This window comes from Hyperolius riggenbachi, chromosome 2 (genome assembly GCF_040937935.1).
Source record: "Hyperolius riggenbachi isolate aHypRig1 chromosome 2, aHypRig1.pri, whole genome shotgun sequence".
Classification (NCBI taxonomy): Eukaryota; Metazoa; Chordata; class Amphibia; order Anura; family Hyperoliidae; genus Hyperolius; species Hyperolius riggenbachi.
Window position 1 is genome coordinate 515,093,944 of NC_090647.1, and position 7,464 is coordinate 515,101,407.

The 7,464-nt window shown below is 42.5% G+C and overlaps 1 long non-coding RNA gene across 6 annotated transcripts in view; it reads left to right on the plus strand.

The window, feature by feature from the left end:
• The window catches only part of LOC137547222 (uncharacterized), a 562,452-nt gene extending 555,703 nt beyond the window's left edge, over positions 1-6,749 (plus strand). For all 6 annotated transcript variants that reach the window (XR_011026531.1, XR_011026529.1, XR_011026530.1 and 3 more), the window contains one exon: positions 5,532-6,749. This is a non-coding gene — a long non-coding RNA (uncharacterized lncRNA). The remainder of the gene's footprint in view (positions 1-5,531) is intronic.
• The last annotated feature ends 715 nt before the right edge of the window (positions 6,750-7,464 follow it).

Below are 7,464 nucleotides of genomic sequence, written 5' to 3' on the forward strand. Positions count from 1 at the left end.
GCTGTTAGTAATATTTGTGTTTTTTAATTACCTTGCACCTGTCCTTTAAGGTTGGAAAACCATGGGGCGCTTAAAGGAGTTATCAGGGAAAATGAATAAAATAAGTGCTACTTACCGGGGCTTCCCTACAGCCCCAAGCTCCCAGCATGTCCCTCACCACAGCTCTAACCACAGCCGTTCACCGCATCTCGCTCCCGATCCCCGGCGATGACGTCACTGTGCGCTGTCAATCACCGCCACGTGGGCCGGAGCGGACTGCGCAGGCGCAGAACTACTGCACCCGCGCAGTCTGCTGCGGCCCACGTGGTGAGTACAGGCTGACCTGGAGGTCGACCTGCCGTCATCGCCGGGGACCGGGAGCGAGATGCGGTGAACAGCTGTGGGGAGAGCTTCGGCGAGGGACATGCTGGGAGCTTGGGGCTGGAGGAAGCCCCCGGTAAGTAGCAGTTATTTTCTTAATTTTTCCCCTGATAACTCCTTTAAGTGATCCAAAAGATGTGGAGTTGATTTAGAACAGGCATGGGCAAACTTGGCCCTCCAGCTGTTACAGAACTACAAGTCCCACAATGCATTGCAGGAGTTTTCACAGCCAAAGTCATGACTCATAATGGCAACTGCATTGTGGGACTTGTAGTTCCGTAACAGCTGGCGGGCCAAGTTTGCCCATGCCTGATTTAGAAGAACCTCTGGGTATTGTCAGAACATAATGGGATTGTAAAATGTTAGAATATTAGTCGTTATGTGACTGCGGTCTTCCTCTACAAAAGTTTTTTTCTTAAATAAGTCCAGGGATCTCTGGATTAAATAAAATGAAAACCCCGATAAATAAAATGGGGCTTTTATCGCTCACTGTGCCAGAATGTTTTTAGTTTCCTTTCTCAATTTAAGTGTTCGGATTACCCTCCCCCCCCCCCCCCCCCCCCCTTATCAATAACCCTTCATTTGTACCTATGCTGGTGTATTTCCATTGAAGAACTGTTCAACCCCGCTAGAGAAGTTTGGAAACTCTAAGGTTTCAAGATAAGCACAGCCTCCTAGATGGACCACATGTGGACAGGATGCATCATTGGGGGGGGGGGGGTGAAGTTTGCACTCAACCAGGAAATAAAGACATTTGCAGGGTTCAAGAGTAGCTATTCGAGGTCAAGCAGGGCCGGAACTACCATAAGGCAATGTAGGCGTGTGCCTACAGGTGCCATGTGGCAGAGGCGGCTCCCCTCCTTTCCCGAATGTCTCCTCACTCAGCAGAGCCTGAGAGTGATTTCACTCACCACCCAGCCACAGTCCCGCAGCCACAGGCACGTAGTTTGGGGTGGGGGGGGGGGGGGGGGCATCCAAGGCTTAATCACTGCCTCTTGTGAAGGTGAGAGTAGCATAGTGGGCGGTGTAGGTATTGCATTCTCCTCTCTCTGTCCCTGCACCTCACCAGCTGCAGCGCAGATCAGCTGTGCCCTCTGGCCACACACACTGCTATTTGCTGCCTGCTCTTCTCATCTTGGTGGGCTTGAGGCAATGTAAGGTGGTGACTAAGTTGTGTGTAGCAACGCCCCTAATTCTGTGTTGCCCATTTTGTAAGGTAACTAGAGGCATATATATCATTATTATAATTTATATAATTTGTATTATTAACATAGAGGGGGCCATTTCCAAGCTTTTGCTGGGCATGCCCAGTCTTTGAATTACACCACTGCTAGGTTCATGTACATTTATCTCTGTGATATACGGAAATAAGGGTGGTGTTGGGGTGTGGCCTGTGTTGAGGGTGGAGTTTAGGGCGCTAGAATCTCTGTGCCTACAAGCTCCTGAAGTGTAAATCCATCCCAGATGACAGGGATGAAACCCGTCTCTCACTTACAAATTGTGGCCAGGAATCTTTATGCCAGCCATTACCTTTGTATCCCTCTCTATACTGAACTCGCCAATAGATACTTGCCAGTTTATTACCATCGGGCAGTGATCATCCACCCTCATGTTGTGGCAGCTGGCATAGGTACATTCGCCACGTACCCCTTTTGACAGGAATTGTGGGGTGTGCAGTGTCTGGTGTGCCAACTGGACACAGTTTTATATGAAAAAGATCAGAAAATCAATGGGAAAATCGAAAATCGATCGGAAAAATGATCAAAACGCAGATCGGACATGTTGGAAATAATCGATCTGGCAGGTAAATCTGCCAGAAAATTGTATGGTGTGTACCTAGCATAAGGGTGAATATGACCACTGGATGAGGACTACATAAGTGACTATGCAGAGGTTTGTGAGGTAAATGTATTCCCATTAAATCCAACACTATACTGGTGGCTTTTCGGTTTTAAATTAAACGCTTCCAGGGTTGAAGTTGTCTTGTTCGGGTGTGGCAAGAATTTCCAAAGGGTAGGAGCAGCATGACAGAAGGCTCTGGCTGCAAAGGTTTTAATATGTCCTCCCGTGTATTAAATGATGATTAGTGGACTAGTTTGTTTATTTTTCCAGCCACTTATTATTTCTTTTATGGGACATATTGTACCAACTTGCCTACATTTTTTGGGAAGAAACTGGTAGTAAAATTGATTTTTTTTTAACAATTCACTGATCTCAAACAGTTTCTACTTTATAGGAAACAGACAATAATTCAGGGGTTAAATGTTTGCAGAAGACCATAAGATCAGATGGATGTTACCAAAGGTAATTGAGTTGATAGATTACAGCATCTCTCTGCAGACGATTATTGATTGGACGTGGTCCACAAAGTCCCTTAGCCCTTAGAGGCTTTTTTTTCAGCATCCCTGGTGGTCATGTGACAGCGCATTGTTTAAATGTACAGTCTAGTTTCATTCTCATGAAAATATCCGGAGTCCTTGCAACCCTTTTGCCTGTAGCGATGGGAAGAGACCTGCAATGCTTTCGATGTGCTCGCCTGGTAGCATTGAAAGGGTTCTGTGGCTTCTGAATCACTAGGTTATATATACAGTGCTTAACCATTGCCTTTCATTCCATACAGTGCCAGACATTGGGCTGGTGCACAGACCTGTTCAGTATTTGCATGGGCCTTCTCTGATTGGCGGAGCAGGAATCAGTACTAAGAGGCTGTCCACAATGGTGTACCAGGAGGTAGTTTGGCTGAGAGTGCATGTTCAGTTTTTTTAAAAGCAGTGGGTTACTTTGTGTGTGTTTTATTCCTTATTATTTGTATCTGATCGTTTCAGTGAGGTCATGTCATTTATATGACCAAAGCATTGTTGCAAAAAGTAGAGAGATGTAAAAAAAGGCACAAAGGAAGGGATGCTGGAGCAGAAAAAGAACCTTGAGAGGTGATGTCTGTCTGATGTACGTATATTATTAAACACACCCTGGCATCCTTGTCACTGCTTTGGGCGATCATTTGCTGCATGCATTTGTTTCTGTGACATATAGTTGCTTGCATGTTTCGGAATTATTTTATTTTGTATAATTTTTTTTTAAACTATAGATTATTTTCTATTATTATTTTTACCTGATCCCTCAGTAATAAAATTGCCTAAATTTACAGATTTTATTTTTCTAAGGTGATTTATTTTTGCAGCAGTAGGTTTCTTTACGGTAGTGCTGCCGCATCGCAATGCATGCTGGGATTTTTTTAAAAACGTGACATTTTTGTATACCGTGAGACGACGTTCGGTTATCCTCTGCGCCTATGTTAGCTGTCTCCTCTTTGTTCTTAATATTACTAAGTGAACAGAGGAACCGCGTCTGGAGGAACAGCCTTTAACTGCAGCTCTGTAGGGAGATAGGTGTGTTGTGGATTCTCAGAACAAAGAGGGCTCATGTACAGAGATGCGTTAGCAGGTTGTTAGCTGGAGCCCAGCAGTGCTGCGGATTCCAGGCATTTGACATAGGCTGATGTTTTATTTATGTGTGCGTTAATGAAACCTCCTCTAAGTCCCCAGCATCATCCTGTGTGCAAAGGACCGTTTAATTTATTGCGCTCCCTTCTGCTGCTGAAAGCTGGTCCTTATAGGTGTTCTGAAGTTGCATAAAAAAAAAACAAAAAGAAATCAGCTGGTTAGATCTGAGAAGAAAATAGCCACTTCATTGCCCCAGAAGCTGTAGCGTGATTGAAAGCAGCAAGTTTGATTTCTTGACAGCGCTGTGGTAAAAATGCTTGATCATGGCATTGTTTGGCAGCCTGGACTATAGGCGAGCATTGTTTCCACAAAGCATTTGTTCAGCGAGGAGGGAAGAGGGACCTGCAAAGGCGTAGAATAAACTCTTAAGACCGTAAAAGAATTGCTGGCATTATGTCTCTCTCCACGTCACGTGCGTGGCTGGCTGGGGATGGCTCGCTTGCTATTCTTCAGCCCTGCGAAACTGAAGGATGAAAGTCTGTGTGTGTCATAGCCTGTTTCCACCACTGCCGTGGGAGATCGTACTTATCGATTTGGGGGAGGAGGGGGGGGGGGGTTACAGAAGGGTGGGGACTACAGGCATTTTTGAAAAGGTACAGGGAAGACCAGTTGGCAAGCTGGCTTATTAATAAACCTCAGGCTTTTTTTTTTTTTTTTTGTTCTTTTAAATCCCCCAAAAGATATCAAATAAACCAGAAGAGAGGAGGTGGGCAGGTGGTGGCACCCCGGAAGATCATGCTGGAGGATCAGAAGGCGATCTTTTAAGTGAGGCTGAGATCTTGTATTGTGTGCTTCTCCTTGCACCCGACGTCTGACCTGCAGGGGTTGAGATGTCGGCGTCAGGAAAATGCTGCATTTCTGCAGGTCGAGGAAAGGGTGGCTGCGAGAGAGTGAGTTAATGTAAATGATGAGTGCAGAGAAAACACCAGCCGGTCGCACCCCCTCCAAACACAACTGTTCTGAGTCAGCATCCACTGCTTTGCCTTGTGGTTTTTTTTCTTTTCCCCCTCCTGTGAGTGTGTGTGTGTGTGTGTCTATGCGTGTCTGCAAGTGTGTGTCTGTCTGTCTGCGTGTCTGTGTGCGTGGAGGGGAAGGTAAAAGCTATCCTGCCACTGAGGAGTACAGGTATGTCTCCCAGCTACTAAAAACATGACTGATTTCAATCTTTGGAGCATCAGATGTATTCTCCTAGGAGGATGGGTCTCTGCCTTTGGGGTGGGGGGGTATGGGGGGTGAGGGGGGGGGGGGAGACAGGGGGGGATGTAATTATGTTAATGCCATATCTGCGGAGGGCACAGATTTTTCATGCTAATTGTTCATCTGTAGCCTGTGTTCAAATATTGCATGTAAAACCATTTTAAGATAAGAGACAGAATGGCTTGATAACTGGATAAAGGCGACTTATTTCAGACAGATCTTTTGTCTCCTTTTTTTTACCCCCTCTATTTAAGGATATGTTAATAACTGCAGTGCTTTTAATCAACTGAGAAAAGAAATGCTTTGTGTCAAAATGACTGTTAGGTGAAAATGACTGATTTTTAGAGGATTTCTTCCTTTTTATTTGTTGTTTCTTGTGCAAACTGATTCACCTTTGTTCATCTATCGATATTTATGTGTCATTTATGACTAACTCTGTTTTTTCTATCTTTATTCTCATTTTAAACACAGAAAAATCCCGGAAACAAGAAGAAGATGAGATCAATTTGGATTTTTACTATAAACAATTTTTTGATGTTTTTGTTTTTATATTAGTGAAACCAACAAGATCTATTCAGGCCTGACTATTTTATTTTTGGGGGAGAAAGCAGCAAGGAATTTACTTTTTTCCCCCCTGGAAATGGTATTTTTGGTTCTGAGACCTGATCCTGTCTTTATGAATATGCTGCTGGGATATTGGTATACCTCTTTAATACAGAGCCAACGAAAAGCCCCCTGGTGATCGAAAATTTTTCTTACTTTGTCGTCCTTCTCTTCCTGTATAAACAGCATTTTTTTTAAACAAAAAACTTGTGCATGCCGGTTCCTGGCTTCACCCATGTGCGTTTTTTAAGGAAAAGTATTTTCAGCTCATCACGTTTCATTAAGATTTAAAAAAAAAAAAAGACTGCTTTTCCTCCTCCTCTCATGTTCCTGCATCTTGAGGAGAGACGTTCAAAGCCATTCTTGTCCTAGGGCCCAAGCCAGCAACAGGATACTGGTCTAGCTGCTGTAGATTTACCTAAGTGATGATACTGAGGCTTATTTGAAAAGAAATAATAGATGCTTTGTACATTCTGAATGTTTTTGTTGTTGTTTTTCTTTTTGTGTCACACAGGCTTATAAATGGATCGTCTTGTTGCGATATATTTCCTGAAATGTTTTTGTGTATCTGCTGTGTATCTGTTGATCGTCCATGATAGGAAAACGAATAGTACCTTTCGCTTCTGTAACTTTAAGGAGGAAACAGACACCATGATCCTGGACTTTTCCTAGTCCCTGAGACCCTAACTTGTGAGGATTTTTTAGCATTGATCACAAGTTTGGCTCTTGGGACCTAGGCGGAGAGGAACCAGCAGCTCTGGACTCTATTGATCCCGAAACGTGTGATATTGAAATATTGAAAGCATGTCTTCTTTAAACCATGAATGAGATAAAGCCAAAATACTATGTGTATATTTGGGGGCTAGGGGTGGGCAGAATCTAATGATTTCCCTATTCCTTCTCACATTTGTGCAGCAGTGTAATATATTGGCTTTATTTCAGTGTAAAATGTGTTTTCGTCTAGTTTTCATTTGAAATGGTTGTCATCGTTAGCTAAATTTACTTGAATATTCGAGCTGATTCTTTATTATGTTCTTCAGTCGTGCTCTGTTAAGTAACATTAAAATAAACCTATTTTTGTTGTTGCGTTGTGTCGCCCTTGTTTCCTATATACAGTATTCTCAATATGGTGTCGTTTATTAGTACGTAATTTTTGAAATATGTGTGTGTTTATGTATAGAGGTACAGGTATATAGTTGTGCAGATCACATGATAGACAATTGTACAAGTATAGTCATTTTTGTTGAAGTACAAGAGGGAAAAATGGCCTGATAATCGTTATTTCAGTATAAACTGAAAACGATGACATTATGTTTACATATGTGCTGGTCTTAATTTAGTACTTTATAATACAAAACGTGAATACCTTATTCATAACATGGTGTATAATTTTATTTTACTTTCATCACATTATGAAGAACTATTCAGGTCAACAATACACCTTGTTAAACAATTTGGTTAATTGTTTGTTTTTGATTGCTATTTATATCTTATCAAGCCAGCCAAAGCTGCATAGATCTGATTATTTTTCTTTTTAAGGGGTTTGCTACTATTGGTCGAGTTGTTACTGGTTACAGCATAAAAATGTAATGGAATTAGTTGTACAATGATAAATATTCAGTATTTTGTTTAAAAGCACCCAATTATTAGCCCTATAGTCAGACTTGTATTTTGCATGTGAAAATCATTGCTGTTGGCATTAGTAGCCACCAATAAAGGTTAAGGGACGTGACCTGGGCTAAGGCTATTTATTCTAAAAATGTAGGTAGGGCGGTTGTAGAACTGCATTTTCTAGTGTGCA